The 7,563-nt window shown below is 34.3% G+C and overlaps 1 long non-coding RNA gene across 5 annotated transcripts; it reads right to left on the reverse strand.

Moving 5' to 3' along the window:
* Positions 291-5,713, reverse strand: LOC109846495. Of its 5 annotated transcripts, XR_002248544.1 has the most exons (8): positions 5,278-5,713; positions 4,582-4,678; positions 3,583-3,699; positions 3,391-3,477; positions 3,114-3,264; positions 2,487-2,611; positions 2,123-2,344; positions 291-308 (listed from the first exon to the last, which is right to left on the reverse strand). It is a non-coding gene; the product is annotated as an uncharacterized LOC109846495 (long non-coding RNA). The 5 variants fall into 5 exon arrangements; XR_002248546.1 differs by lacking the exon at positions 291-308 and having other exon boundaries at positions 2,011-2,344; positions 3,391-3,514; XR_002248545.1 differs by lacking the exon at positions 291-308 and having other exon boundaries at positions 2,011-2,344; positions 3,138-3,264; positions 5,278-5,712.

Below are 7,563 nucleotides of genomic sequence, written 5' to 3' on the forward strand. Positions count from 1 at the left end.
TCTTTCTCTCCTCTCCCTATTGTTTAATCGACAACAATGGTGTATGTAGCAATAGGTGGTTGCTCACAAGGGAATATCATTGTCATTGACAATAGTGATGAGATCAAACCATTGCCAATGAGATTATGTTTGTCCTAGTAGCACTAGCTAAGAAATGATTAGATTATGGGAAGAAAATAATAATATATTAAATTAAAGTTAAAAAGAAGTTACCTGATATGTCTTTACAGGGGGCTTGTTAAGCATCTTCAGATATTTCTCAAACTCCGGATCTTCCTCATCCTTCATACTCCATCTACTCTCAGCTCCTCCAAGATAAACATCAAGTAATATTATTAGAACTAAAAACAAAGAGAGTGTTTTTCTCAAAGCTAAAGCCATGGATGAATATTGAAGCACAACTTATCTCTACATGTACCCTCCTTTATATGATACTTGATTCTTAATTGGTAACAAAGTTTTTATGATTATTTAGATTCATGAGATGACTTTTTCTAGAACTTATCCATTTGTGTGTGCTTCCTATTAGAACCGGCAGTATGCAAGCAAGCGGTTCTGACCATTCGATGCAAAAAAGATGGTGGATGTTGGAATTTTACCCCATTCGATGGTTAGAACTATCTGCTTCTAGGCCATCGGCTATGATAAGATGTGAAATCTATATAGTGGATGATTTTGATAAGATACACGATCTAATCGTTGCATGCTTCAGCTTTAATTACTTTCTATAGTTGGGGGGAGGCGGGAATCTGTTTCAATTTCAACTATCCTTTAGCTTCTTTCCATATATAACGCTCAAATCATTGATATCTTAAAAATTTCCCCCAAAATCATGTAATTCTAAAAATTTCCCTTAAATTATTTTCTTTCAATTACATTATTTTCTTTCAAAACTTCAGTCCACCGAAACTTGTATTAAAATCATAATACTTTATAGGGTTAATTAAATTACTATTTGTCCCTAGTTTAATTAATTCTCTTTAGAAAATCCAATAATGCTCTTTAAAAAAGCCATACCTTTTTTGGAATTAATGCTCTTATCTAATTATGTTTGGAGATTATTTCATACCAAAAATAATTTAAAATATATATTGGATGGAAAATAATAACTACAACACCCTCTCCTATACTAATTTTGCAATAAAAGACAAAATTGTTGTTCCCTTAATGACTTGTCAATTTTCAAAAAATTTAAAGAGAATGGGGGTAAACACATTTCCCTCTTGTAGTGTAGGAGTACTGTAGGCATAATATGATTATCATTACTCATATTGCATACACATAGACTATAATAGTTGTTAGTTCAACTTATGTAAATTCTTTTATATCCACATTTACTTAATTTTATATAAAAGAAAAAAATAATGTTGATTATATTTTTGCTTTATTGGTTTTGAATTATTTCCTCTCTATTTATGCTTAAATGTATTCATGTGTTTATTCTTAATCCAAGAAAATGACATTAGCATCCGTGTTGAAAAAGTAAGTTACAACAAAGGAAAATATAAGAGGCTTTCGAATACCAATTTGGATCCTCTCTACTATAAAATGTTAATAGAGAGACTACTACTTTTAGTGCTAATCATTGATTATCTAGTGCATGATTATAATACATTCTAAATCTAACACTCACCTTACCTTCACTAGTACAAAGTGGCTCAGCCCCAACGGTTGTAACCGTTGGGGCAAATCATGACCCCAACGGTTACAACCGTTGGGGCTAATAAAACGACCGTTACGGCAAGTCGCGTTGGGGCTAAGTCAGCCCCAACGGTTGCCGAACTTGCCCCAACGGTTGGAACCGTTGGTGCATATGTTAGCCCCAACGGTTACAACCGTTGGGGCTAATACTTGCCCCAACGGTTCCACCCGTTGGGGCAAACTGTTTGCCCCAACGGTTGGAACCGTTGGTGCATATGTTAGCCCCAACGGTTACAACCGTTGGGGCTAATACATGCCCCAACGGTTCCAACCGTTGGGGCAGTTAAATAAATTAAAAAAAAAAGAAAATCAACCAAAAATATTATGCACAAATACTGGAGATGATCATCATGCAACAGATTACACACCAGAAACATAGAGAAATCGAAATTGAAAAATCTATCGATTATCTAATTCTAACCATTCTTCGTGATTCTTGCCAAGAGTATCAGATTATAACATCATGTTGAGTTTTCTTCCATACGAGTTTGAGAGGAATGTCTTCTCTCCAAAAGACTGGCTTGAATCTTCACTATCCATTGCCATTCTCAACTCACGAACAATGTATTTCCCCTTCTCTATCGGCTGCTTTATTTGAAGTTATCAGCTCCAACACGACAACCCATAGCTCCAATTCGTGCACCTACTTAACAAAAGATAAAATATTTTGGATGAATATACCTGTTTTTTGGTGAATATCAGGCATAATGAGATTATTTAAGAATTGCAGGGTATAAATAAGCAGTTATATAAACTAAGAAAATGAGGTTGGTGAATGAATATACCTGTTTTTTGGATGAAGTTGGCTAAGGGGCATCAGTTGGCTTCAGATCCTGAACAATAGACTTGCTCTCCAGATTCCATATCTTCACTCTCTTGAGTGGCAGCACAGAGCCAGTACCTGTTTGGACTGAAGCACAAGGCATGAATATATTTTCACATAATATATCCTTACCAGTTACATTTCAAGCAGTAAAAGAATATAGCAAAAATCTAACACCGACTACCAGTTACAATGAAGTTTTATCTCAAGTTTCGTGGTCAGCTAATGAATTATTTTGTTTCATGCGGCCATGTTGAGGAACATTTTCATTGTTTACTGTCAAGATGTTTGGAACTTGAAGATTTCACTATTGAATTTTGTAAAAATGGGTATAAACTTTAGCTGGACTATAAATAGAGCCTATATTTTTAGCCAATACTCACATGTCCTTGTTTCTTAATTAAATGTTCTCTCCATTTTGGCCATCTGAGCTGCTTAGCGAAATTTCTAGGTACAAAAGTATATCCTTCCATTACAGAACGTAACTATGCAGAATAAAGAAAGAAAGGCAAATGCCTTACATTAAGGTACATGGACATCTACACAATAAGATGAGAAAATATGCATGAGAAAATATCAAATCCCAAACCTGCCACTACACCAGTTATTTCACCTGAAGACCAAGCTGAAACATGTCCAGCCAGTTCAAAGTTCAAGATGGATCAAACCATTAAAGCAACTATTACCATGTCAAATATGAAAGGCATTGTGTCACCATTTCTCCAAGATGAGACCAGAGCCTATTCATGAGAAGAATAAGTAAGCCAAACCAAAGTAACAGTAAACAGAGAATATCATGTGTAACTTAGAACTAGGATTCTTTCTGACTTGTTTTGAGGGGTGAGAGAGAAGGAACATTTGCTTACATCTAGGTAAGTGGTCCTGTTGCTAGCTCTTTCTCCATGGTAGCGAGAATCAATTGCCACTGCAATATATCCCCTTGAAGCATATGCCTGTATAAAGAAACTCCTTGAGCAAGAAACAATCCTTCTGCAAATAATTTCCTATGTTACTATGAGAAATACGAGAAGCGGATAGAACTACTAAGTCTATTTCACCTCAAGTAATGGATGTAATCATTCCTTGCAATTGTAAGAACTATGCAAAAATACAATAGTTGGCTGTCTCCGTGGAGCACTTACGATCAAGACAGGCAAACGGCCTTGATTACCAGCCTGCAAAAATATTAAAAACAATATCAAAAGAAGATTCAAAGCTAAGATGCAGTGTAAAAAGCTGCAGTTATATGAATTACATTATTGATCATATAACTCTGTGTATGGACTACTTGATGCTTCAACATTACTGACATTATGGTACCAAGCAATTTTCACTGACTAGATACAAGTTGAATAGATTAAATTCAGGCCAGCTATAGTCCGCAGATTGCAAGAAAATTTTCATAACACCATTGATGAAGTTATGCATTTGGCTAATATGGAATAAAATTGGCTATGAATTTGTAGCCTCATCTTCATAGATCTCCTGAGAGTGGCCTTAACCTTATCAGAGTCAGTAAACTTACTTTGATAGTAGGACTGTGGAGTTACTTACTTTAAAGTGAGTATAGAATTACTTTCCTAAAACACTAGAGTGACATAAGCAGTAACAAATAATTCACATAGGACGGTAGTTTCATTAAGCATAGACTGTTTCATTTGCAGACTGTTTCATTAAGCACCTCATCAAGACCAAAACCATCTTCATGAAGCATCCTCCAATAAAATCGGTGGAAAAAACTATATGTATACAGATCAAAACTAAAACTAAATTTTGCGCAATGAATCAAACACTGGAAGTATAATATACTAGTGTAGCATCGATTCTACCTGCCCGTCCACAGTGCTGGAACCCCCACAGACTAATCCACTAAAATTGAGAGTTCTTTGCTATCATGGCAAACATGTTTTATATTTCAATTGTATCATTCTATCATAGCAAACAACATAAGCATAAAATTCTAATGTGGAACATGTTTTATTCAGACAATTTCCTCTATCAATCTACTTAAAAATGAAAAGGAACAAACTTTTTTCTTGGGGAGAAAAAGGGCATACCTATAAATTGAATTTCATCATCAAATGAACTTTCGTCATCTTGAAGGTGGTGATAAATGAAAGTACTGTTGTAAAGATTTCTAGAAGCATGTACCACCTGCACATTACAAAAAAAACCAACAAAAATTAAGTCACCTGTATAAAGAGATTGACAATTGTCGATGGTTTGATATATTTCAATTGTTGCACTATACCACTATTTTAGAAGAAATCGGGATGTGGAAAGAAAAGAATAGGGAAAAATTTGATGATTTTGAAGCAGAGAGTCTGGATATGCTAAGGAGTTCTGAAATTTCTTATGATTGTGATAATAGAATTTCAAGTGCGGAAATTTCAAATTTGTTTTTATGACTTATTATTCATTTTCTTCTCTTGAGTGAATATTCTATATTGCAAAAAAAAATCAATAAAAAGTGCAGCTAATCACTTAGATTAAGCAAGGATTCAATGGACATTAATAGCATCAAAGATTCAATGGAAAGACAGTGTAGAAAAATGTACAAAGTGGCGTTCTAAAGTCAATATCGTATATTATCCAAGCGTCAATATCAATACCAAAATCTTAATTTCGATTACAAAGTCATAATAAGATGAAATTAAAAGCTAGGTTTTTCTACGTGCTTTTGCGTCGACGTCAATGAAAACCCAATCAAAATCACAACTTTCTGATCAAAATTCTAGTTTTTTTATACTCACATTGAGAATATGAGAAATCCCAAAAGTCTTGAGAACTTGAATCCATGATGCATGGTCGTAACTACCCAAGTAGAGAAAATCCTTGAGAATCTCAAAAGGAAAGGCACTTTCTTTGTCGGCTGAAATAGAAACAGGCACGCGATGACCACAAACTCCGCAGGTTTCTTCTTGCTTATGATAGTGATCACAGATTTCGCATGGATTCTCTCTCCCCCCTCTTTCACCGGTGGAAGAGAAAAGGAGAAACAAACAGGGAAGGGAAAAACTGAAGATTGCAAGTAGTCAAGGCGTCCTGCGAGTTGGAGAGGTGGCGAGGTCCGATTTGGGGAGGAAGAACTAGGGTTTTTTGCGGGGGTCTCGGCGGCAAACTGCAGGGTCGACGGCGGCGGCATACTGCAGGGCTCGACGGCGGCGGCGACCTCCGACGGCAGCGGCGAGTTCAGAACGGTTCTATCCACCCGTTGGGGCTGGGCTATTTTTTACTAGTGCCTGTGTATTGTACTCATTCCTAATTTATACTTAAAAACAATCATAACCATCCACTATATAGTCAATGGTTGTGATTATATAGTGGTCCGTCTGCGACTTTTTCAATAGTGGAGAGGCTCCAAATCCTTATGAATACTTATGCAAGGGTATCATTTAAGCATGAAAGTTAACAAGGGAAGAGGGGGATCTGGGGTGTGGTGGGAAATATAGAGAAGCTTCTCTGAACCTATGGAAGGGGACTTCATTTTCTTATTTACTACTATTTTATCCCGTTCTAAGCACGGTTTTACTGTAATTTACTAAAATTATTATTTGTGTTTTAATCACTCATTTACCAAAAGACTATAAAAATATAGTTACATATCCCCCTTTTCAAGGCATAGAGATACCTGCCTAATTGAGGCATGAAAGTACATCTCAACTTGAAACATGCATGATAATGTTCAAATTTATGTAATTAGTTGTGTAAAAATTATTCTAATTTTGCTAGCATTAAAACCATGTTGTATGCAAAAACTATGTGAAAATTTCATGGTAGATTTGAAATAATAACTATAACAACTTAAAAGTTAACATTACTTAACCCTATTTTTTCATATGAAATGAATAATCCAAATAAAACACGAAACATATTAAACACTACTTGAATTTAATTAAAGATATAAAATTATTTTATGTTAAAATATATTATTTGCAATTAATGCATCCCAAATAAAATAAAAATATTCTCTATCAATGGACAACTTAGAACATGTAATAGAGTAAAATATTAAGAAATGCTCATTTCATTTTGAATTATTTTTTTGTTCATCCTAATCCTTTCCTTCAAAGTTGCAAGAGCGGGTTTTGTATTCACGTCTGTAAGATATAAAACATATAATAAGTAAACATAACATAATAATTTTATTTGTATTATACCACAAATAGAGATATTTCATTAAATATCCAACCTATTGTATTTGGGCTTTTAAACGCAGAAGAGTCTAGTGTAGCAATAGGTGATATATCAAAAACCTTCATTTTTCTTTTGCTATTAGTTGACGATATTAGTGTCGATAAGTCAGGATTTAATTCAGATTAATTGTCAGTCATATCATCTTGATTCAATTTAATTGATTTCTCCTCCTATAATAATAGTAAAATCATTTTAGAATAACATAAACATGATCTAATATTTAAAATAAATATACTACTAATAAATTTAGCAAAAACCTTCTTTTTGATATTTTTATTAGATGTAGTTCTTGGTGTCGATAAGTTTAGAGTTTATTCAATAAATTGACGGTTACCAGTATCAACTTGTTCCAATTCGTGATCGTTTAACAACAGTAGATTATGTATTAGAATAAAAAATACATGATATAAAATTAAAGATCAAAGCTTAATTATTTGGAATATCAAAGATTAATTATTTGGAATAAGGCATCCTAGATGGAATATCTTAGATGAAGGATTTAGGCATTCTAGGTGGAAATATTCTGTCTAGGATGATCCATCTAGAATGTAGATATCCTAGACAGAAATTTGCCTTGGATGAGCTTATTATTTATGTAATACCCACTAACTAATCCCTTTACCTAACACATTGCCCCCTCTTTCACTAATCTTCCCAACTTAACCTAAACTTTCCACTAAACCTACCTTCCACTAATCACGCTTAACCACTAAACTCTCTCTTAAAAACCCCTTGCTCACGGGAAAGGAAAAGATTCTCACGGGAAGAGAGAGAGAGAGAGAGAGAGAGAGAGAGAGGGGAAAAAAATAAAAAAACAAAGAGAAGAAGAAAGAGAGAAGGCA

This window comes from Asparagus officinalis, chromosome 6, assembly GCF_001876935.1.
Source record: "Asparagus officinalis chromosome 6, Aspof.V1, whole genome shotgun sequence".
In the NCBI taxonomy this organism is placed as follows: domain Eukaryota; kingdom Viridiplantae; phylum Streptophyta; class Magnoliopsida; order Asparagales; family Asparagaceae; genus Asparagus; species Asparagus officinalis.